This window comes from Sarcophilus harrisii, chromosome 2 (genome assembly GCF_902635505.1).
Source record: "Sarcophilus harrisii chromosome 2, mSarHar1.11, whole genome shotgun sequence".
NCBI classification, from domain to species: domain Eukaryota; kingdom Metazoa; phylum Chordata; class Mammalia; order Dasyuromorphia; family Dasyuridae; genus Sarcophilus; species Sarcophilus harrisii.
In genome coordinates this window covers 60952235-60978923 of record NC_045427.1, presented here as the reverse complement: position 1 = coordinate 60978923, position 26689 = coordinate 60952235, and the positions used below count along the sequence as shown (strand labels likewise).

The 26689-nt window shown below is 36.2% G+C and overlaps 1 protein-coding gene across 3 annotated transcripts in view; it reads right to left on the bottom strand.

Annotated features, from left to right (window-relative positions):
* The window catches only part of CDH11 (cadherin 11), a 205739-nt gene extending 181954 nt beyond the window's left edge, over positions 1-23785 (bottom strand). For all 3 annotated transcript variants that reach the window (XM_031950336.1, XM_031950337.1, XM_031950335.1), the window contains exon 1: positions 23578-23785. The gene's annotated coding sequence lies outside the window, so the exon portion shown is untranslated. The remainder of the gene's footprint in view (positions 1-23577) is intronic.
* Between the last annotated feature and the right edge of the window lie 2904 nt (positions 23786-26689).

Genomic DNA, 26689 nt, shown 5'->3' with positions numbered 1-26689 from the left:
AATACAATACTCTTTCTACTCTGCCGTCATGCTTTCAATTCTTTATCTATCCATCCATCCATCTATCTATCTATCTATCTATCTATCTATTCATCTACTTACCTATCCATTTAACCATCCATCTAACTATCCCTATATTTATATTTCATTTAATTTGTTTATTTGAGTGCTAGAGTTGGTACAAGGTATGATTTAAAGTTGTGATTTCATCAATATGTAGAATTTACAACATGGAAACCGTCTGCACTGATGCAGATAAGCAATTTTTTCTTGAACTCAAGAGTTGCCAGGACCATTAAAAGGTAAAGCATCACCAGTTTATAATAACAAATGTAGAATATTTCTGAAGCAAAAATCAGTCAGGTCTTACTATCTTCAAAGCTAACTAACCTCCTGTACTGTATAGAATTCCTTTGCAATTTTGAAAGGTGGCATATAAATGAAGGCTACCATGTATAACTTATTCAGTTGAAATAGAGGGAAAAAAATAAGGTTAATGAATGTAAATTATAAGAATGCAGATTTTATCTCTAAATAAGGAAGAACTATCTAATAACTTGAGCTGTCCTACTGTGAAAAGACTGCTGCATAGGGTACTGCATTATCTATTATTAGACATGTCCAAGCAAAGGCTGGAAGCTCAGAGCTACTGAGCAATCAGTTCCTATATCATCTGGTGGTTATATTAGCTGAGGTCTCTTTCAACTCTACAATTATACCACAACAAATTAATCTAAACTACTCAAAAGAGAATGAACTTTTATCTTTCCTAAAAAATCCTGGTGTTTTAAACAGTATTGGATTTGGATTCAGAATATCTGTTTTTTAAGGGAAAGAAAGGATGAGTGATGGTCAACTATACAAGCCTTTTAAAATTTTTATCTTATTTGAGCCTCACAACAATCTCAAAGGTATATAGTATCACTGCCATTTTACAGATGAAGAAAATAAGGTATCTAGAAGTTACTTGCCCAGAGACATATAACTAGTAAGTGCATGGGAATGGATTTAAGTTCAGGTGTTACTAACTCTAGGCACACTCCTCTTTCCCTAGCTCTCATTATATTTCCTGTGTGACCTTGGACAAGCCATATCCTATCTCATGATTTCAGTTTCCTCATTTGTGAAATGGTTAATGTCCAAAGTCCATATATATATATATATATTTGCATATGCATACACACACACACACACACACACACACACACATATATATATATATATATAATGTGTATACACACACACACACACACACAAAAAAAATTTTTTTTGTTCACAAAACCCCTGTAAAATAATCAAGCACTATCACCCCAATTTTAATAGGTTAAATTACATAATCAGAAAGTGTCAGAACCAAGACTCAAATTCTAGTCAAGATTCATCCTACTTTGCCTTTACAATGTTCTTTTTGATTTGAAGTAATTTTTTAAATGTCTTAATTTTTCTTGTTGTAGTAGTTTTGTTTGTCCTTTAAAAGTTTGATAGCATTAATGTAAAAGTCCTTTGGGGCCAGTCAACTTTGGCATCTCCTTTACAGACAGTTCAATCCCCCTTTTTGAGATTAGATTATTTAAAATCTCAGTTATTTTGAGTATTTTCTATTTCTGAATATGATCTTCTATTTTAAATGTATGTATTCTCAGTTTCTTGGCAAATATACATACATTATATAATTGTAATTATATATATATAATTATTGTAAATACATATATAATTACATAACATATTTCAGGTTTTGTGGTGATTTTATCCTGTTCCTTTTGTATTTGTTGATTGCTTTTCTATGTTTTTGATTTAATAAGGTCGTTTAAAAATTTATCAATTTTCTGATTTATTTTGACTTGAAGAGAAAAAGCTACACCCCAAAATTTACCTGTTTATGTTTTATTGAGGTTAAAGCAAAATAGAGACAATGTGTCAGTGACATAACTATTCTGATCCCCATTTAAAATGATGTAGGTATGCCATGTCCTGCCCATATCTATATGATTGCTAAACTATATGGTTTATACCTTCAAAATATCTTTTACACACACACACACCCTGTTGCCTCTTGCTGCAAACACCCTAGTTGACAGCATTTTACCTTCTTTAGACTAGGGCTTCCAAAACTTTTTCCACTTGTGACCATTTTTACTTGATATAAAATTGATATACAAATTATAATTTTGCAACATTCACATTCAGTTATGAGACCCATATGGGGTCACAATCCATAGTTTAAAAAGCTGCTCTCCAGATTACACAATACACCCTTAAATGGTTTCCTGACTTAGTTCTACCTCCTCTCCAACTCATCCTTAACATACTGTTTGAGCAATCTTCCTAATTCATTTCCTGTTCAGACTTCTCTAATAAAATAATTCATTTACTTTTGGAATTGTCTGTGGAATTAGATTTGTTCTCCTGGACCCTGGCTTTCAAATTCCTATTCAAAATGACTGCGATGTAGCTGTCACGCTTTTTCCTACCACTTCCTTTCATGAGAATTGTGCATACTGTGTGCTGTTGTATTACTCTCATTTATCCTATGCCTTTGCAATTGTCATTCTCCATACATAAACAGATATCTGCCTTGTTTTCAAAATCTTTTTGTTTTCTTCAAAGTTCAACTCAGATGGCAGCTTCTCTGTGCAGATTTTCTGATATCTTCTGGATGAAAATTACTTCTTTCTCCTTGGAGTTCTTATAGAATATTGCTCAAGTTCCCTTAGCTCCTATCACATTTTATTATCCATATGGTAAAATACATGAGGGGGTTATAGACTTAGAGCTAGAAAGGACATTAGACATTATCTAATGCAGCCCTTTAATTTATAGGTTGGCGAATTAAAACCTGTATTTAGGTCTCTAATCCTCTAAACACACACACACACACACACACACACACACACACACACACACCCCATTCAATTATAAACTAGCTAAGGATAGAAATGATCATTTTATCTTTTTTTCTTTTACACTTAGACCAAGGATTCTTAACCATTTTTGTATTGGCAGTTTAATGAAACCTACGACCCCATTTTCAAAATAATGACTTTAACTATTTGAAAGTGAAACTAAATTCCACTTAGAGATTAATGAGAATAAAAATGCATTTTTCCCCCTAACCAACTTCGTGCATCCCCATTCCCAACCCCTGGACAAAAGAAATTGTCTTTAATAGGTCAATGACACTGGAGCTTCAAGGACCTAGGCAAGGGCCAAGCAAATGACATTCAAATATTTTAATATAAAACAATATATAATGTTTTTCCTTCTTCTAGCAGAATATATTATAACCAGTAGATACTCAATAAATGCTAATTTAATGTTGATATTGATGTTCATTTTCCTACATAAGGCAATTTATTATATTTGAGTAATAACTATTATTTGAAATAATAGACTATGAAACCATTCAATTATAGATCTCAGATTTCTAGCTGGAAAAGAACTTCAAGATGACTCAGCCTAAGACTCTCATTTACACCTGAGGGAACTGAGGCCAAAGAAATTAAATGATATATCCAGGTTCAGATAATGAGGATTGTCTATTAAATACATTTTCTAATAAAATTTAACTGAGTAATAATTTAAGCCATTTAAATAAAATAATTTAAAAATAATAGTGCTACTATATTTGACTTAGACTTCAAAGTATATTACACTAATTGGGACACCCTTAATAAGTTGGAAAAGTGTCTATAGATAAAGCTGTGTTCTCTAGCACTTTAAAATATGGAAAATTCTAAGAATGAGCACTTCTGATGCTCTTCCAGGAACCCAACTATAGAATCAAGACACTTGTATTTTGTTAACATCTGATAATTCTTCTAACATGTACAATATTTGTAAGGTAGCGGAAAGACTGAAAAATGTCAAAACTGGTTTGAATTTTGACATCTCCATTTTCTAGATGTCTGACCTTGAAGAATTTACTTTATTTCCCTGATCCTCAGTTTTCACATTTATGAAATAGAAATTATAAGGTGAGCACAACTTATCAGAGATTGTTGTTGTAAAGAAAGGGGTTTATAGGCATTGAAATGGTATGCAGAAATAGATAGGGACTAAACATGTGATTTTATTGGTATGAGGGTTATAAGATTTGAAACTAGAAGAGAACTTAGAAGAAAACTATTCCAAGTCCATCATTTTTATAGGAGAGTACAAAAACCTTCCAAAAGAGGAGACGATTTGGCTGACATCACAATTAGAAAATAAGTAGAGAAAAAAATTTGAGCCTAGGCTTTCTAACTTAAGAGCAGATGTTAATTATACTGCAATATTCTGAAAGTCTTAAGTTTTAGTTCCAGAAATATGATGCCAAAAGGATTCTGATATTTTTGTTTAACTTGAGTATTTTCAAAGAAATGAGATTTGATTGATGGGTACCTTCCTACACTGATTCAAATTTCAACTCCTGGACTTGGTAGACCTTATCTAAAAGGTGACATCAAGGAAGCATCCATCACCATATAGCTAACCTGGTGCTGAGCCTTTCAAAATCCAGCTAGACTGATCCTTAGGGCATAAATATTCTAAGACCTAGCTTAACTCTTTTTAGATTGGCAGGAACTAGCCAATCATACAATTTATTGGCTTTGCCTTTAAGAACCCAGGGTCACCTCCACACCATGCTGAGGAATCCAAGGGGATCTCACTAAGCAGATGATTAGCAAATTGAAAATCAGAGTCTCATATTCAGGAAGGCAACTGTTTGTGACCCCTAGGGGGTCCTTACCCAAACTACCCTGGAATCCATGCATGCAATTCAGCAGTACTAGCTTTAAGTTATAACTGCCTAATTTAGGTATAAAAGCAAATTTCATAAAGACGGAACCACTTTTATTAAAGGAGGTCAGTGGAAATGGCACCCCAGCGGCAGTGTCGATGTAGCAGAAGTAGTTATAAGAATGGTGGATGACATGATCTATGTGTGCAGTCAGGTACAGATCTGCTGCTGAGAATTTCTTAAGGAATCATATTGGAAGGATGGGAAGGAATAATTGCAGCCAACACCTTCTGTGACCTCTATCTAAACACCCCCCCAATACAAGGTCATAGCATGAAGGGACTGTCACATCTCAGTAAGCATCAGGGTTGGCACTTCTGCAATAGACTTGATTATTTCAGCCAAACTCATTTCTTGTTCAATTTGATTTGAAAATTAAAGTTGTATTAGTGCAATTTCTCACATCTGATAGGATGTGAATTGCATCCTTAATGCAGCTTTCTGGGAAATTCAACTACAGTTTGAAGAGAGCATCCTCCAGTGTAGGGTACCATTCCTACAATAATTACAATTTACATCCTAGCTGGTGTAATTTAGGAATGTTGCTCATCATTGATAATCCATGGAGAACAATGTCATGTCTTGTGAATAAAAAAGAATCATCATGGATTATTAAATTTCACATAAAATCATATAAAAATTGAATATATTTTAAAAGATGATATCAAAGTTTTTACCATAGATCAGGTTGTGTCACTCCTCTACTCAAAAATCTCCAATAGCTCCCTATTGCCTCATTACTAAAATATATTCTCCTTAGCTTGGGATCTGTTTTTATATCATCTTTGCAGACTTACTCCCTATGACTGTTGCTGCTGCTATTACTACCACTACTTCTAACATTTGTATGAAGGCTGGCAAAGTGCCTTACGGATATTGTCTTATTTTTATCCTAACAGTAACACTGGGGGATTAATGATGTTATTATCCCTATCTTACAGATGAGGATACTAAAGCAGGTAAAATTAAGTGATATTTAGAGTTACATAGCTAGTGAATGTCTAAGGGTGGATTTGAATTCAAGTCTTCCTGACTCCATGGCCAGTGCTCTCACCACTATACCACTGTTTCCTCTTTCCTTGAAATCTACAAGTAAATCAAATTCTTAACCCACCACCACAGTAGATTGTTTCTTCTTTTCTTCATTTATCTGCTCATGTTCACTATATCTAGAATTTTTTCGTCCTTTTCCTTTACCTACAGAAGTGTTATCTATCAATTGCATTTCCATGCATAAGCTATCATATCTAACTCCATCAAGATGTTAATATTTTATTTCTTTTGAATCTCAATTAACATATTTTCTTATTCTATAATCTAAATTATTATTGATTTAAGTCAAGAACTACATGTTATTTAAACTTTTTTAGCTTCCTCAACAATTTACACACTTTTTTGTACATAGTAGCCACACACACACACACACACACACACAAACATAGCATATATATGTGTATATGTATATGTATGTATAGATAAAGAGTCAGAGAAATAGCAAAGAGACAGAGGAAAGAGAGAGAGAGACACAGAGACAGAGAGAGAGAGAGAGAAAGAAAAAGATGGAGAGAAGGAGGGAGAGAGGGAGAGAAGGAAGGGATGACAGAGTGACAGATACAGAGGGACAGAGGGATTGTCTTATTTGGTGTTGTGACCCAACACATCTCATGTCCAGAATGTGAATTGTAGAAAAGACACTTACCAAAAATTACTGATGATCTTGATTAAAGGTTTAGGATATGTGAAAAATTTATAAATGAAGTAAAGTTTGGAGAGAGAGATGATATCCTGAATGAGACTAAAAATAAAAAAAAAAGAGTATTTAAAATGATAGATTGGACTAAATTTGGTGATTTTTTTAATGAGAACAATTATAACTGCATATTTATAGGTTTTTCCACATGTATGTATGTATTTGTGAATTAATGGTATAACATGATAGTCCAAAATGTTAAACAATATTAGGCTGCATAGAGAAGCATGGTGATCAGAATGAAAGAGATGATTGTCCCACTATCCTCAAATCTGGGCAGACTACATCAGATATTGTGATTAGTTCTGATTGTGCTACTTAAGGAAAGATATTGATGAGCTGGGCTACATTCAAAGAGATGGAATCAGAATAGTGAAACCATATCTATGACAAATCACATGGCAATTGGCAATGTTTTGCCTTTAGATGGTAGTCAGACTCTTTGTCATCAAGTATTTAAATGATTGTGAGGGGAAATGATTAAAATCGTTTCACTTATCCCTAGTAAAAACTGGAGACAATGAATGGAAATTGCAAAAAAGGCAGATTTGGGTTTGATTTTAGAAAAATCTTTTCTAAAGACAAAGTTCTTTAAAAATCGAATGGCTGCCTTAGTCACTCATCACTTGGCAATAGCTGAGAGAAGGGAAAGAAATGGCCCCAATAGAGTAGCTAGAGTATTAAACTCAGCATAGGGAAAATCTATGTTGGAATACTGTCTTAGACATTTACCAGCTCTATGACACTGGGCATGTCACTTAATTTCTCTTAAGCTTAGTCAATTTTTTGAGTCAATAAGCATGTATTAAGTACTTACTATGTACCAGGCACAGTGCCCAACACTAGGAATACAAATATAAGCAAAAAGAAAGCCAGTCCCTGAGGTTTTTGAGCTTATTTTCTTTTTTTTTTGTTGTTTATTTTTTGAGGCAATTGGGGTTAAATGAGTCACACAGCTAGTAAATGTTAAGTATCTGAAGCTGAAACTGAGCTTAGTCTTCCTGACCTCAGGTCCAGTGTTCTATCCACTGCACTATCTAGCTACCCCTTTAAGCTTACTTTCTAAAAGGAAAAGATAATGCATTAAAGGAAGCTGAAAAGGGGAGGGGACTAATAGGGGAAATATACCCAATATGATCAGTGACATGATGAAGGATACCAGATGGAAGCATGGTGAGAAATGAAAAGATGGATAGCCTATATGCTCTCTTTGAGTGGGAGTTCAGGGAGAAGCCATCCAAGCAGAGAGTGTAGTGGGCTGTAGGATGAAGAGTTCCTTATTTGTAAAACGGGGAGAATAACAAAAACTCCAAGAGTTAATATAAAGGTCAAAGGAGACAATATGCAAAGCACTTCATAAATCTTAAAGTCTTGTATAAAGGCTTAGTTATTATGATGATGATCACTGTTCTTGAAGTGAAGATTGTTATATTACCACATTTTAGTTATGTTGTGGAAAAAAGTCCTATTTAGATATTTTATGAACTAGGTGCCTTATAAATATAAGATTCTGAGATTCTGTGTTTTAATTAGGGATTGCTTTAATCCTTTCAATAGTCCCAACAACATCAATGGCATACAATGTGTGCATCATAAATGCTTTTAAGTTGTTTCTTCCTCTACTATATGAACTCATGTTAAATGATTCTGAAGTCCCTTCTAGCTTTAATGTTTAGTAACTTCATGGTACTGTGTTTTATGAGGATGACTTTTATCTGTTTTATACTGATCTATTATTTGTATTTGAAGAGAGATGACCTTGGGCAAGATATTGCACTACCTGAGTCTTCGGGTTCCTTAGTCATAAAACAGATCTAATAATTCCACTCCCTATCTAGGTAGGTTGTTGGGAAGAAAGTATTTGGCAAACTGTAAAACCATGTAGAAATATGAGCTATTATTAAGACTGACTGTGATGTTTTGAAGTGTGTTTTACCTTTTTGCCTCTGTATTTTCTTTTAAATTTTATATGAATGTGTTGTAGAAAATATAATCTTGATCATCCCTATACTATTTATCTGTACAATCACAGGAAGGCAGACATCTAGGAAACAGTAAATCATGAAATCATGAAAGGAGCTAAAAGAGAAAAATGATTAACTCTACTCTATTTAAAGAAGTCACACACCATCTTAGAAAGATGACTTTTTCTTTTGCCAAACATAGTAAAGTATCCATACTGAATTAAAAAAAAACATACTATCCATAAAAATCATAAAATAGCTTGTAAATTGGGCCTTACCTATTGCTTGAATCAAGAAAGACTTTTAGGAAAATCTTTAATAAACGGGCAGAATGAATCTATAGAATATATTTAAGTCACTAAGACTTATTCATTGTCCAATCCCGACAGTATTTGGATCCCCTCTCCTAATCAGTTCCCCTATCTTTGAAGTGAGGGGATGGGAATAAATGTTGTCTTGAGCACTTTGCAGCTCTATAATTATATATTCCAACATTCTAATGTCTAAGTTCCCTACTGATTTTAATGACTCTTCATTAGTTCCCTTCTAGCCCTAACATTCAATGTTCTAAAGTTATTTTCTATATATAACATTGCTTTCTAATGACTCTTCAGAGTCTAAATTCCATTTATTAATAATATCTTATTATAATACCTATTTTAGACCTAGAATTTTATATTCTCAATTCCCTTTAGGTCTGACCTTAATTCTATACCCTACCAAATTATTGGTAGCTACATTGTATTTCTATACTGCTGAATTGATATGTAAAGTACTTTGCAAATTTTAAAACATTAAAAATAAATGTGAATTATCATGATGATTGTTATTGACAAAAAGTGATTTAAAAAAGAGGGTCAAGATAGAGTATCATAAGATTGGTACTTTTGGGTTTTTTGCTCATTTCTATTTTTTTCTATTGATTTAGCTTATTCAACTAATTGTTTAATGAAGACAGGGCAGAAAGATTTGGTTGCATTGAAGACTTATTATTTTGCATTAAAGGGTTATTTTCCAAAAAAAAAAAAAATCAACATTAAAGGAATATTCAGGTTGGAAGATATTTAAGTGATCATCTAATTCAAACCCATTGTTTTATAGATAAGGAAACTGAACCTTAAAGTGGAGAAAAGATTTGTAAAATCTTTTACTTAAAGTTACTTAATATTGATCATCCCTATACTATTTATTTGTACAATCACAGGAAAGCAGACATCTAGGAATCAGTAAATCATGAAATCATGAAAGGAGCTAAAAGAGAAAAATGATTAACTCTACTCTATTTAAAGAAGTCACACACCATCTTAGAAAGATGACTTTTTCTTTTGCCCAAATACAGTAAAGTTACTTAATAGCATAACCATTTTAAAATACAGGTATCTCCACTACTAGTCCAGTATTTTTCATCTCTTCCACACATTCCTTCTAACATCAACATTTAGTTGTAGCCTAGTATTTATAGTCATCAACATTAGTTAATAGTCTAGTGATAATAATAGCTAACCTTTATGTATCACTTATTATGTGCTTTATAATCCTTATCTCATTTGATCTTCACAACAAACCTGTTAGGGAGGTGCATTATTTTACAAATGAGGAAACTGAAGTAAACTGAGGTAAAGGAACATGCCCAAAGTTACACAGATGCTTAAACATCTGAGGCTAAATTTGAATTCAATCTTTTTGACTCCAAGCCCAGCACTCTATCCATTCTCTACCTAGCTGCTACGGGGCCATTAGATAAAGTGCTGAACTCATCAAAAAGACCTAGATGCCTCAGATATTTATTAATTATGCAAGCCTGGGCAATTCAGGTACCCTTTCTGTGTCTTAGTCTAATCTGTAGGGAGAAATATAGCATCTACCTCATAGGATTGTTGTGAGAATCAAATATGCTAATCTATAGAAAGTATCTTGTGAATCTGATGGTGCTACATACATTTTTGAGTTGTTTTAGCTTCTTTGTGACCTCATTTAGAGTTTTCTTGGCAAAGATGCTAGAAAGATTTGACACTTCCTTCTCCAGTTCATTTGATAAATGAAAAAAATTCAGACAAATAATGTAACACATCTAGTGTTGCACGAAACTTTTATACTAGACATTTAGTGTTACATTCAATGTCTGAGGTCGAATTTGAATTCAGAAAGATGAGTCTTCCTAACTTCAGACTCAGTACTCTATCCACTGCACCAAATAGTTGTTCAGGCTCCATGAATACTAGCTATTAATATTCAGAAAAAATAAGTGATTTTTAAAATTGTAGAATCATACACATTTAGATCTGGAAGGAACCTTTTTTATCCAATTCTCCAATTTTGCATATCCAAAAAAGTAAGGTAAAATGACTCACCTAAAGTCATACAGCCAGACACTAGCAGAATCAAAACTAGAATCCAGATTTCTGACTTAGTCTGAAACCGTATCTACTGTACCTCCCCTGGTTTATCAGTGAGGAAACAGGCAGTGCCCAGTTAAGGAGATGATAGAATTCTGCAATAAGGTTGATTCTTCTTCCTCTTTTTTTTCCCCTCACATAAGAGAAAATGGTTTAGAAATTGCATGCCAGGTAAGAAAAGGATAGAGGATGTGCTTCTCAGTAAACTCTAAAGCAGGAGATTCTCTGGCTCATAAAGCACAGCATGCAAATGGGGTAGTGGGAGGCCTGACATGAATCTGTGTGAGTTGCCTTGCATTTCAAAGACACACAGCTCTCAGCCTGAAAAGGAACACTAATGCCGACTGACGAATGATCCAGAATTTACAGCTGAGGATGGTTAAATTTAGAGAGTCTAAACAATAATTAGGATAGTATAGCAGTGATTAATAAAAACCATAAATCATAAGAACATTATTTTAAGGGGAAAACACCCACATCAAACAAGAAACCTGTGACTGTCACTATATGATAACCAACCACCGTTTGCCAGAGATTTCCACAAATGAAAAGTAAAATGGACTGAGGTGTCTGCCTGATCCATTCAACCACCAGCTTTGACAAATTGTTCCAAATAAACGTGACTGGGCTCTGAATAATAATATAATAGGATGTTAGAACTTTATCTCCTCGATTATCTATCTATAGCAGAGTTTCTAAACCTTTAAGTATGTGTACTTCACCCTTTGGCAATCTGGTAAAGTCTATGGACCCCTTTTCAGAATTATTATTTTACATGTATAAAATGAAATAAGTAGGATTTCAAAGCAATTTCATTAATTGAAATAATATCATGAAAATGTTAAAGAAAATAAGTTCATAAAATTCATCTTAAGTACTCTTGATCTATAAAGTCTAATCTCATTTTAATGAAAAAGTAACTGAAGGCCAAGCAGATAAATGACTTGCCCAAGGTGACAGTGAATTAGTATCAAAGCATCAAAGCAGATATCATTTTATTTATCTATTTATCTATCTATCCACATACATATATATATATATACACACATTATATATATATATACACAAATACACATATAAACACACATATATATATATGTATATTTTAAAAATAAAGTATTTTAGAGCAAGAGTAGACTTTAAAATATAGAATGTTAAGAGCTAGACAAGGCCATACAACCAAGAATATTTGAAGAGAAAACATAATACATAGAATGTTTAAATACAGAACATATATTTAAAGTTGAATAGAAGGTAAATATAGAATGCTAGGCCTGAAAGAGACCACAGTAGATAGGAAGTTAGAAGAGAAAACATAGAATTTTGAATGGAGAGGAATCTTAAAATACAGGGTATCCCAAAAAAAACACCCTGTATTTAAACTTTAACTTAAGATTGCATTAAGATATTCAGAACACTGTATAATATAGACATGTAGACTTTTTAGAATTAGAGTCTTCAGAGAAAGGACTTCAGAAGGCATCTGGTCATTTTTTCCAAATGAAAAGATGGAGGTCTTGCATACTAATGTCCATTCTTGGATTTCTTAATTAGGAACAGTATTTCAACCAATTTTAACCCATGTTCATGCCTGGGTGAACTGAAATAAAATTTTAGTAAATGAATGAAGTAGAATGATACAGAAAAGTGGGTCCTGAATGGTGAGAACATTCAAAGCTATTCTATTAGGGACCCATGTCTTAGAGATTCTAGACCAGTTAACACCTAAAATTCTTTATAACTCTGAAATTCTATTATTATGAATGTAAAATTACTATTTCAAGGATAAAGCCTTCATTATTTTAAAATGTAATAAAATATCCCTTATTTAAATATTTCATTTTTTAAAATTTCCTACATTGAAACTCACACAGTAAAGAAATGCTAACCTATTGCTGATAAGCAAAAGGTGACACTGTGATTACTAAAATAAAACATTTTATTTTTAACTATGCCAGGGTTACTTCGAAAAATGTAGAAATAAAAAGCAGAAGTAAACTTTCTGGAACAAGAATCAAGTTTGAAAGTTTTCCTTTATGCTTCCTCTTGTTTATATAGATATCTATGAAAAATGTGTGATGAGGATACTGACCATTGATGGATATGTGAAATGTAAACCACATTGAGATATGTCAAGATACTTTATAAAATATGTTAATTGCAATTTGACAGGCTGGAGCAATGAGCCAAAAGAAGATGAAATTCAAAAATGTAGATGTAAAGTTTTACATTTAGCTTAATGGGGAGAAAATGCACAACCACAAGCTGGAGATTTGCCTGGATAGTAATAAGTGGGGAGAAAAGTAGTTTTAATAGCCCATGAGCTAAAATGGGAATCAAGGGTGATGTAACCTGCAATACTTTTTAGGTTCTATTAACAATAGATTGCAATGAAAGAAAAGGACCTGGGTTTGAGATCTGCCATTTACTGTATGAGTTTAGATAAATCATTTAAATTCCCTAGGCTAAAGTTTTGTCATTTGTAAATTGAGAAGATTGGACTAGATGTTTTCTAACTTCCAATTTAAACTGCTACCAATTTGTAGCTCAATGATGCTATCACATTCTGTATCCCATAAAATATGACCACTTCTTTGCTGTAATCAGACCACAGAAAAAGGATTGAGGCAGATCTGGTTATTCAAGGACAAAACAAAACAGGTTTAGAGGAAGACATTTAGGATACAGGACAGTTGAGTGGGGCTAGCCTGGAAACCATTGCATATGAAGACCGGATTAAATTACTAAAGATATTTAACTTTAAGAAAAGAAGTTTTAGGGGCAGAGGCAGAGGGTGAAATACTTTCTTCCAATAGAAGTCATTAAATTGAAAGATTCTGGAAGACTGAAACTCTTTTTGTTTGTTTGTTTGTTTGTTTGTTTTTTTTGAGTATCCTCTGTATCTGATATACAATATGTGCTTACAAACTGCTGGTTGACTTCCAACAATTGAAAGACACATAAAAAGTGCTTACTGAATGTTGGTTGGCTTCTAATAATTGAAAGACACATACTAAGTAGTTAATAAATGCTGGTTGACTTCTAATAATTAAAAAGCACAAAATAAATGCTTAATAAATACTGGTTGATTTCCAATAATCTAAAGACTCACTCTGACAGGAAGAGGGGGAAATTATTTTATTTTAATACCCACAGTCCCCACTATGCTGCCTTAATAAATCAATTTTGCTGAACTGAGTTAAACTTTGCCATATTTCTTTAAGTACACCCAAAATCCATTGTAAAAGTTCACACAAATACAGACTAGAATTCTATATAAAGGAAGTTTTTTTTTTTTTTTTTTTTTTTTTTTTTAACATTAGACACAGCATGCCTTGAACTTTACTCATCACTTCCCCCAAATGCCTGCCACTCTTAAAGCTCAAAATCATCTTGAACTCTCCTTGCCCTCATTCTCACTATCCAACAAATTTCCAAGGCAGCTTAACTCTACCATCACAATATCTCTTACATCTATCTTTCCACTGGCACTAATACCATCCATGCTTAGGCCCTAGTTATCTCTCACCATGACTACTATAATACCCTCTTAACTGAACTCCCTGATATCATTCTCTCTCCTTTCCAATCTATCTTTTGTATATCTGCCAAAATATTCTTCAAAACAAATAATTCTGACAATTCTCATTTTTATTTGTTTTTGCTCAGGACCTTTGATTCTCCTGTTGTTTGGAGCTCCCAAGTGAAAAAAAAATGCATACCAGTATCTTCTCTACAACTTATAATATTAGTCATCCTGATCTATTTCTGGCCACTGATACAAGATGGTTCTGGAGGAGAAAGTGAGGCAGATGACTTTGTACAGCCCTCCTTTGTACAGGAACATTTGGATTATAATCATTATCTCCATTTTCTAAAGAGGGAATTGAGATATACACAGATTAAATGACTTCTACAAAGTTACCCAGTTAGCTAGGAGTGTAATCCAATTCTTTTGTCTCATAATCCAAAGTTCTTTCCACCACATCACCTTGTTTCATGCTACCTTCTAGCACAATGCTTTTCAAACAATATAGTTCAAAAATTTTGTTTATCACCTGGAGCTCATGGATCTAAGTTGTCACCAGAACATTTGAACTGTGATATAAGGAAATATTCTATATAGAATAGAACATTCACTGTGATAGAAATCTAAGATGAGAAGCCAGGCCATACTCTCAATCAGCCACATTGAACCATTCAAATCAAAGCTCCCTTCTCAATAGCTTTAGATAATCATTAGTAAAAGGTATTGAGAGATGGTTCACAGATGAGAAACTGTGAGTATATCATTCCAACCTCAAGAGAGAAAATATGTCACAAGACCTTTGCCAACTTTAAAGTTTTATAAAATGTTAACGATTATTTTGTAAGGAAAAATGAATTTATTTATATAAAATCACATATGAGACTATGAATGATCTTAAAAAACAAACAACAAAAACCTTACATATTCATAGTTGTCTTACAAGCTAAAATTGTCACTTTTTCAAATTTCTGTCATATAAATGCATACCACAGTCAACTTGAATTTGCTTGAAATCAAGATGATTTATCAAGAGACAAGTAATCTCATCTAGATATCAGTCATATCCAACTCTTCATGACCCCATTTAAGGTTTTCATTGAAAAACATTTGCAAATTACAAGCTCATTTGGAGAATGAGGAACCTTAGGCAAACAATTGTATAATGACTTGTTCAGGATCACCCAGACAATAAGTGTCTGAGGCCAGATTTGAACTCAGGAACTTTAGGCCTGGCAGTCTATCCACTGTTCCACCTAGTAGTGATGCAAACTTAAAAAAAAAAATTATTTTAGCTTAATGTCTCAGTATCAAATACTAGTAAGAGCTGAAGTAAAATTTTCCCAAATTATATTTCTGTTGGTTAATGTTCCTATTCAACCTCAAAGTAAAATGAATATTTGAAAAATGGAAATAAAAAGAGGAATCATTTTTAAGGAAATTATTTTCCCTAAAACTAAAACTGACTCTTAAATATTTTGCATTTTGAAAGAATAAATAAATTTATGGAGTAACTGAAATAGATTGGTGAAAATAAACAAGAGAGATAGGTATTGGTGTTTCTTTTGTGCTTGTTATTGTTGCTGTTTATAATGTGGTAAACATAAACAATGCTGGACTAAATCTGATTACAATCAGGAAGCATCAATTAATATAATAGATTATTAGAGTTGGATCAGAGAATAATCAAACTCAGTCAATCACTTTATATGAGAGGAAACGGAGAAGTTGAAATGCCTCACCTAAGAGTACTCCAATTAATGGTTAATCTAGAGAATTATTTTTATAGAAGTACTGGAAAATGCTTATCATTTCATTTCACAGAGAGAGTTGTCAATGATACATTATCTCAATTACTTGCCCAAGGACCCAAAGATCATAGGGATATATTGGAAAAGGCTTTAGATTTAGTCCCAGGGGAACTGAGTTTGAATCCCAGCCTTGCCTAAAGAAATTTGGGCAAGTCATTTCAGTTCCCTAGGGTTGAACTTCATCTTTTGAAAAGTAAGGGAAGTCTTTAAGGTCTTGCTCATTTCCTATTCCATTTCCATGAAATCACTGGGGGAAATCAGTAACATGCTTCCAAAATCTTGAAAGTGCTCCTGGAAGAAAAAAAAAAAAGAAAAGGAAAAGAAAAGAAAAAGGGAAAGAGAAAAGGAAAAGGAAAGGGAATCTCATTTATCCACTGGGAAAAAAGTGTGTTTCTTTATGTATATCTAATAGAGTCAAACACTGAATATTTTCACCAACATACATGCTGTATTTGTCACATTTTATTTTCTCTATTTCAAAGGAAGATAAAATACAACTTCTGTGCCATAATCTAATGTAAAATATAATTTTTCCTGCCATTGACATGGTCACATTTAATATCCCATAACCAAATTGAAAATAAATCAATATTTCAAGAGGCAAAGACATACAGAAGTCTGTCCTTTGATCCCAATAGGTATGAATAAAAAAGATATCTTAAAACATTTTTTCCACTTTAGCAATCACTAATAGCTAAAACAAAACATCAGATCAAAACAATTTTCAAAGTATTTTAATGTGCTGAGGAAATGACATATATAGGGGGCAATTTAATTCAGAGAACAGTAAGTATTAAGTGGAATGAATTAAGAAAATATAACACAATATGAAATTTACAAATATGTATTATAATGGAGAGAATTGATGCATATAATGTATTTTTTTAAATTGTTAAATGAATGTCTACTCTATATAAAACCTTGTATTCAGTTCTGGGAGGGAGACAGAAAAATAAAGCAGTATTCATGGCTCCAATAAATTTACAATCAAATAATCTGATAATAGAAAAGACACATACACATATCTTTAATCTGAATGTGGAGTATGAAAAGGGTATGAGGGAGGCCTAAAGAATTTTGAAGTATCTAAGGGTAGAAAAAATCACAATCATGTATATTGGAAATTAAGAATGGAAAAGTCTATAGAACACTTCACAGAAGAAATCAGTCTAAAATTTCCATAGGCATAAATGAGATGAGTATTCCTAGCAAAGAGAACAATTCTATTATGTTATTCTATCAATTTGAGGCCTCTGCAAAGCTATACATACATACATATATACACACGTACATACACATATACATATATGGACACATACATATGTTTAACAATATGAATCAAAAAGCATTTATTAAATGCTTATTATTGCAAAATACAGTAAGAAATCAATAGGTTCTTAAATTATTGAAAATTGTTGATATGTGATCCCATTTGAGAAAAACAGAATAGTGCCAACATTTGATAGCTCTTATTAATTCAGTGAATGCCTTCTTGCTCCTATAAGAACGCATTAAGTTCAGCCCAAAGAAGCTCCACTACATGGAAATATTCTTTCTTTTATGGGGTCATTGAGGTAGAATCACTGAATGCTAGAGTTGGAATAGAGAAGTAAACATCTAGTCAGAGTAATATTGAAGCAAGCAGGCAAGCTGTAAAACTAGATCTTTGATGACTAATTAAGTGAATCTGAAAGTTTGTTCAAGAGCTATCAAACTGACATCTCTCACAAATCCTTATTCTGTAAGGATGAAAATAAGTTTGTATTTTCAAGTTAAATAAACTGCCCAGTGAAGGAACAGTCAGTTTGCAAATCACTCCATCTCATTTTCTACCCAGTTACTTAATACTCACTCCCATAATCCATTTACATTGATTTCTACTACATCAACTCACTATCTATTCCAACATAGCTAAGAACTCAGATGAACTCCTTTGCCAATCCCTGGAGAGATCATTTTGCTCAGTACAAAACATATAAACAAACACAAACAAATAAATAACTTGTTAAAAACAATGAGTCAAAAATAGAGCTATTCTTATATTTGGGAGTTAGCTTTAATAGGTATGTTTCCTATTCATTCAGAAATTATGAAACTATGCAACAAAAAAATCTAAATTTCTGCATCAAGAAAGGTATGATTTAATTATAAGAATAATCTCTAAAACCAAAGGAAAAAACAAATAATCCTAAAAAATTCAGCACATAAGGGTGTGTTTCATTTAAGATGTGAACTTTTGCTTAATTATTTTATTGTATCGTAATATCAGGAATAGTGTGAAACCAATAGTCATTTACCATTACAATCAAAACCCATATTCCCCAAGTGTTTACCAAAGATCTATCAGCTGTTCCCTTTGAAAATTAAATGATTCTTCTAGAAGTCTTCAAAATCTCTTGAAACAATGGCCAATAAGAGGATTAGAAAATAAGATAATTAGCCTGACAACAATCTCCCTTAAATTTCCAACTGCATTTCTTTTATTTAGCTAGTCCCTTCCTCCTGAGAATGAAATTATGTTCTTTTTTCATGAAAACATACTGGCAAATCTCTTCCAAATCAAGGCTTCAGGGAAAACCACTACTATTTATTTTATACGTAGACTCCAGCTGTGCCCTCCTCAACCAATCTAAAGTTATAGGATGCCCAAACTTTCTAGTGAACTCCAAGGTGGTAATAGCATGTCGAAGGTAAAGGGATCCACGGACTAGAAAGATGTTAATCCTGACAAACTGCCTGAGCATTAGCCTGAACCACAGCTAGATTGAATTCTGTCTCTCCTGAGAGGGCCAGCCAGGCTGGTGGTAACAAAAAGTCTTTTCATGGTGCCCTGGAAAGCAGATGGGCCTCGGGGAAGCAAGTTAGAGAAGAGCTTTACTGCCCTCTTGTGTTCAGAAATATGATCTTCCCTAAAGGAATACACAATCAGAATAGGTACAATGTTCTTGATATCTTGTCAAAATCATAGCAGAAAGCTGTCTAATTATATCTCTCATGCATTTGGCGCACACCATTCTTTCCAACGACAGATTTTGGTAATATCTACCACAGGAATCCTAATTAGGAAAAAGCTGATTCCCAGATTTCTTCTCAACTTTTTCTTTTACTTATTTAAATAATAGTAAAACAATAAATGGCCTGTACTTAAATTTAAAAGTAAATTAATAAATACATTCACACAATTTATCTTGTCTCTACCTAATCCAGATTCATCAGAATTTCATAGATTAAAATTTTGCCTTCAAAATATTATTTTCTAAAAATAATTCATTATTACCTTTGAGTCATTTTATTGTCCAAGTTTTATCTTTACAACCACAAAGCCAACTTTATTAGATAGGAAAAAGACAAAGCTTTCAGGTTGTTTGGTTCTTTAAATCACCAATCCAACCAATCCATTTATTTAAAGTTCTTGGATTTACCAGGACAGCATTTTTTTTTTTTTTTTTTGCATTATAAAGGAATTCAGGAAAGTCGATAAGTTAGACACAAAGCTTTGTTAAATAACATTAATCCCCATACAGGATTTATATAAATACTGGGCCTTCTGACTAAATGTGTCAAGGAGAAATAAGAAATTTAAAATAAAATTTAGTTAATGAAACAAACCAAAAACTATGCAATCATCTACTTATCCCAAACATAATAAAACTGGTTTGCTTCCAGGTAAAAAAGGAAAATAGTTTATAAAGAGAACACAGGAATTACCTGTGAACTTCTACTTCCCAAGTCATGTGATTTCAAAACCAAGGCATATTTTCCTTGTCTGTAAATGAAGGAGTTGGTCTACATCATCTCTCAGACTCTCCAAAGCACTTTCATTGTCTGAGTTCCTGAAACTAAGAAGACTTGTTACATACAAAAGTATGTCTTCTTGATACTATTTAAGTGTTGTGGAAAACAAAATAGAGAGGCCAAAGTCTAAGTTAGTTACAGGGGGATTCTGAAGTGAGGGTCCTTTCTAGATAGTCATGTAACCAAAATGTGAGCAATGATATGATGATAAAAACATTTGTTATTTGAATGGATGAAATTGCTTTGCATTCCTCAAAATAACTGAAGCATATAGCCTCTATAAACAAACAACAACAGAAATAACAACAAAAATAGCCAGATATAAGCATTTTACAAAGAGTTGCAGATTTTTTAGTCTCATTTTATAAAATCTGAATTTACAATGGAATTTAGTTTTCAAAATAGTTATATCTAAAGTTCTGATAAGAAGGCTGCAAATAATTCAAATTCTAAAATACAATCAAGATATTTGGTTACTTCTATTAAATTTGAAAATGTCTATTCTATCATTAAAGCAATAAGAATCTTGGTTCAACTATCTGTATTTAGAGATCCATGGAAACTTTTATTTCTTTCAACCTTTTTATTCTTTTCCCCCACCTTCAAAATCTTTCACTTTTAAAAATCAGCTATACAAATGACCAGTTAATCCCATATCCACAAATAAAATGAATGTATAATATAAATACATAATTATACAGATCCGTATCAGGCTGCAGAATATCTCATTAATGAATACACTTACCCGTGCTTTAAAAGCACAAGAACCTGATAATTCATATTGGAGCAAAGTTTAAATCGCTCCAAATGTGGCTCACAGCGTGTATTCTAGTCACATTCCTTTGTGTTATGGTCCATTTCACTTTTAAATACAAGGTCAATATTCGAGGGCAAAAAAAAATTGGAGCTCTTCAGCGTCAAATCAGAAATCATCATTGCTGGGCTTGGTCTATTCAATGTCCTGAAGAATTCCACTAGATGACAACTCTATGTCTTTGTTTTGTAACTTTTCTCCTTTTGTTCTCCGGGCATCTCCCTGCATACACTTATAAGTACGTTGACAACTTTTATTTTCTTAGTGTTTAGACGCTGGAATATTCTGGGAAATGGTTCCTGGGTTCCCAAAATGAAGGTCAGAACCTTTCCCTTTCCTCTCCTTGGAATTAATTTTTTTTCTTTATAATAGCTTGTGGTCTAATATCCTAAAATGTGCTGATGCGGTGCCGTGGAATTGTGGCTAAGATTCACACATCTGCATTTCTATTCCCCCAGAAAGGGAGGAACTCTCACCATCGCCGAGGGGGGTTGGAAACCACAGTATTAAAGAAATGGATCTATCCCTACTTCGGATTAATCATTGCAGGATCTTTATAATTAAACACAAAACTTAAAAAAAAAACAAACAAACTAGTAAACCCTAATTAGACTTACAGAAGAAATGGAAGGAAAACATATTTCTTTTCTTTTTTGGGGGGGGAGGGAGTTATGGAATCGAGGTTCTTCTTCTAGTCAAAATCTCTCTCCTCCATATGGGCTCCTGAACATTTGCTTCTCCATTAGCTATGGCTTGTCTCCATTCAACAATTTCATTATTAAATAATTAAAAGCCGTGATTTCTTAATAGCAGCGCAATGGTCCGTGAAATTCCTATTGCATCATCAGCGCAAATCAGCAGAGAGAAACTCCTTGCTTCCCCTCTATTCGCCCATCCCATGGTCTTCCAGAACCCAGGAATGTTTTACGGAAAAGAGAAGGAACTCTGACCATTAGAATAGGATTTTCTGAATAAATGGAGATCCTGACAGCGGGTGGAAGATCACCGCGAGTGCCTCATCTCTCCAGTTTCTTTCCCTGTGAAATGGGAATATTAATACTTGCACTACTTAGCTCACTGACTTTGTGAGGAAAGCGCTTGGTATACCTTAAAGCACTGTAGAAATGAGAGATGTATTGTTGCTGTTGTTTTGTTGCTATTGTTATTATTATTATCAGCATTAGTATTATTATGTCTATTTTTCTGGGGAACTCTTTTCTCAATATATATGATCTTCTCTGGGTAGGTAAATGTTTTACATAGTCACAGCAATGTTTTGTTTTGTTTTTCTAAGGGACAGAGGGTACTTAGAATGAGGAGTTTCATAGATGCCAACTGGCTCATCCTGACTCCGTCTTTGCCAACTTCATATTGTAAAGGTTTAAGGAATAAATGGGCAAATGTGGCCAAGGGAAAGCCATTGTATGTGAATGTTGGGCTGCCCTTTCTGTTCCTGAAGAACCATGTAAGGGAGATGGTTTGGGTCTAAAAAGTTAATGATGTGAATGCCCAGGGAGAGCTGAGCACTGTCTCCTGCGGTCCCCTCCGCAAGCCAAGAGGATCGAGGGGCAGGATTGGATTTAGAGCAAGCAAAATACGGATTCCTGTCACCCTACACCCTGGCTGTACTGCTGCAATATCTTGACACATAACGAAACAATTAAAGTGCCTGGGAATGTCCTCATTCCCCCTCCTCTTTTCCTTCCCCCTTCCCTTCCCCCTCTCCTGCAGGAGCTGCCCTCCCAGTGCCCAGATCTTCCATTCCCACCCCGTTTTCCACAATCAGGAAGGGGATTCTAACCTTCCCTGGGTAGAGCGGATGGGAAAGGGGGGCGTGAGGCAGAAACTGGGGAATATGCGAGATTTTCAACCCCGTTTTAGGGAAAATAACGCAGTTTGCATTCCGGGAGCAAAATTTCCCCCAGAAGTGTATTTTTTTCCCCAAGGGTTGAGGGGGGGATGGTGGCGGGAAGGAAGACTTGTTTCCAGATGTGTACCAGCAATACTCCAGGAAAAAAAAAACCCTTAAAGATTCCGAACCCTGTAGCCCCAAATAGTCCCTTTAGACAAAAGCTTCTCCCCTCTTCAACCTCTTAGCTCGGTTTGTATTTTTTTCTGAGCCTGGAGCTGGGACCATTAGAACCTCTGGGTCCCTAAGAGGGAGCGCTGTACCCCCGCCTCCAACAAACCCCCTTACCTACAAAGATCTCGCTGAGCCACTGCTACTGAAGAAACCCCAGTTTTAAAGTGGTGGTAGGGTGAGAGTGGATCATCACTAGATTCTACATCTGGCACCCCTGCCCCAAGAGCCCCCAACCAGAATGATTGCAAAGAACCCGCATCTGGCCAGGCGGGAGAGAAAATCCGCTAGCTGCTTTTCTTAACGCGCCCCCCCCCCCCAATCTTTCTTCCTTTTTTTTTTTTTTTTTTTCTTTTTCTTTTTGGCCATTAGAGCACCGATCCACCTTGGCTAAAAACCAAATCTAGCAGATTTCCTATTCCCCCCCCCCAAAAAAAAAAGAAAGAAAGAAAGAAAGAAAAGAAACACACGCACGCACACGCGCGCACAAACACACACACACACACACACACACACACACACACACACACACACACCCTCAACCCCAAAAGGCAAGGGGGGCAGCCAGCTGGCTTCCTTCCCTTCACCCCCCTCCCCCGACACAATACGTTAATACAAATTGAGGAGGGGAAACTGCGACTGCAGTTCCCCAAACATTTACCTTGGAGTCCTCCAGGGCTGGCTCAGTACTGTCACCCCCAGAACAGAGCAAGGAGACAAGTCCCATTCACAACTAGACAGCGGGCAGACACAACTGCATCTCAGCTTTGGTACACTCCACTCTGCTGAAGGCGCCGCTGAATGAGCCGCTGAGCTAGTGGCAGGAATTAGAAACCAGGGGGGAGGTGGCGGGGAGGGCGGGAGGGTGGAGGGGGGGAGGGAGAGAGAGAGCGCGAGAGAGCGAAGGAGTGAGACAGGCTGAGAAAAAGATGGGGGTGGAGGAAAGGAGTAACGGCAAGAGTAGAGGAAAAGAGACTGGCTTCCCCTTGGCCTCCGGGCGGGGGGTGAAAGAAAGGGCTGCTCCTTTTCTCCCCAAGGCCTGACCCAGTAGCGCTCTCCAGATGTGTAAACCCCTGGGTTCCCCAACCCACCCACCCCCCCACCTTCCGCCCTAGGTCACTATGCTCAGGGTCTGCCTGGACTAGGGAATCGAACTGAATGACTGAAGTTGGGCTCCAGAGACGCTCAGCCAATCAGGGGCGGGAAAGCGGCCAGGGATAGGGAGGGGCTGGAAGCCCCCCCCAGTAACCCCCCCACTTTTCCCCGATCCTCGGTGGTTTCCCCTCAATCACTCCAGCTTAGGGACCGCAGGCTACTAGCTCTCCCCCGGCCAGAGTCACATTAGATGGGGAAAGGAAAAAAGGGAGAGATGGCATTAAGAAGAAGAGCTTCCTGGGACTCGAGAGGGAGATGGAGGAGCAGGCTTTGCCCCTCTACACACACCGGTACCAGACTCTGCTTGGGACGGAAGCGGGGGTGCCTTCACCTGTTGTCTCTCGCCGTTCCATACCGCTACTCTCGCCCCAGCCGCCCCCACTCCCCCATCCCCGTCCCAACTCCCCGGGTCTCAGTACCAGGCTGCGGCAGGCACCGTGGGGGCAGACGAGCTGGAACTACAGGGACCTGGCCGGGCTATAGAGGGCTAGGTCCCTGACCCCTGTGGGGTGTTCTTAGCCAGGTTGAAAATCTCTCGGTGCCAGGATCAGCCATTCTTCCTCTGTGGCCCCTGGGATCAGCTGGGGAAAGCCCGGCTACAGGGTCAGAGCTGAGGGTGGGGAATCCACGAAAGCCCCTGGCAGCTGCTGCTCGAGGGACCTTGGAAACTAAGGAAAGGGACCGGGGAGAGAAGAAGTGGGGGAGAATCCCTAAAGAGACTCTCGGCTCTCGGCGGGAGGAGCATCTGATGAGACAGAACCTAGGTGGGGAGGGTGGAAGTAAGGAGCTGACTTGGACTTCTGCACATCTCCCTAGGGACTCAAAAGACAGAAAAGGGCAACCGGGAGGGAACTGAACGCGGGCCTTCAATCAGCCCAATCGTCTTCCTCTTGTCACCCAAACCTGACCCTCAGAATAGGGGTGGCCAGCGACATTTTTCCCCTATCTCGACCACCTAGAATTTTATTGGAGGGGAGGAGAAAATGACACATTGAAGTGGGAGAGGAGGGAAATGAAAGGAGTAAGAGATAGGAAGAGGGAGGAGGTAGGGAAAGGAACAGAAAGAGAATGCTGAGAAGAATTGAAAAGTAAAAGGAAAATTGAGGGAGGAAATGGGAGAGAAAGAGGAGATAAAAGAGAGGGAGAGGAGGCAAGAAGGATTAGAGGAGGAAAGAAAAAAATTGAGAAAAAATTTCTTTTAGGAAGGAAAGATGGAGAAAGGAGATAAGGAGAGAAGCTCAGAGGGTGAGTATGAGGGGGGCAAGCACAGGTGGTGGGCACCACTCTAGGTCTAGACAGTAGCAGAAAAAGAAACAGAACGCTCCATGGGGGAGGCAGAGGAAATAAGGGATCAAGAGCAAGCAAGTCTTTAAGTAAGGATCCAAAGTGACTGATGTGGCAAGGGAGAGGAAGAGAAGGTCTGAAACCAGGATCCCTCCGCAGCCTCCCAGCCCCTTGTGTAGCTCAGCCAGGTACCCAGAGCAGCGGCTATTTCCCAAACAGTAGGCACTCTTCTCTCGTAGGGAGACTGAGAAATAACTAGAACAAAAATTGCCCGCTTTCCATCCTTCCCCTTCAATTGAAGAGCCACATCCTCCAATGTCAGATTTTCCGTTTGGTTAGTTTGGACTGGGGTGGCTCGACTATTTGTGGAAGAAATGAAAAGTGACAGTTTGGAGGCAGCAGAAAAACCCATCCCTCACCCGACCTTCCTCCCACCTCACATGTTCCTAGTAGCGGAAGCCTGGCAGCTGGTGAGAGCAGTTCAGTCTGTCCCAGGGATTGGAAAGGGAACCCCAGCCTCGGGTTTGCTGGCTCAGAAACTCCCTCTTTTCTTTTCCTATCTCCCTTCTGGCTCTCGAGGAGGAGCTAATCATTCACGGGAGATGCACCAGGTTTGGGGTCCTGTGGGACTTAGCACGTTGCCCAGCCCAGCAAAAGGCGCCTGATCTCTCTCTGCTCTGCCCAAAAGACAAAGCGTTTGTTTACTTAGTGGGCCTTATGGACTTTAAACATGCCAAGCCCCAGGGAAAGCAGGGCTGCTTGCTCTTTTGCAGCTGTCACAGGAGTCTTCTCTGCTCGAATTGACCACAAAACCCCATATCCATTCTCTCTGGAACTCATTCTTCAAATATTTCTTGAGCCACTTATTCTTATGATTATGATTATCTAGAGAAGAATAAGCATCTAACCAGTAGAGGGGTCATGAGGACCAAGAGGAAGCCCTAGGCTGGGCTTCAGGGATACCCTTGGGCAACCAGCAGGGGCCATATATAGACCCTGTCCTCCAGGAACTTATAATATGGATGAGTCTTGCAATAGGAATTGCACACTGGATAAATGATAGGAGATAAGGTTAATAGTTTTAAGGGCAGGGTCCGGAAAACTTGAGGAGAATGAAGGATAAAATTAATCTCCAGGAACTTTAGAATTGATTATATGACGTGGCACACATGGCACAGGACTTCTCATCATGGTGTCCCATCATCAGAGGAGGTGCTGTGTTCTATGAGCAAAGCAGAATTGAATTAGCCCAGAAGAAACTCAAGATGTGCAAAATTAGAAAAGCTATTCCAAATATTCATATGGATTATTAGTGTCCAACCTGTGGCAGAGTA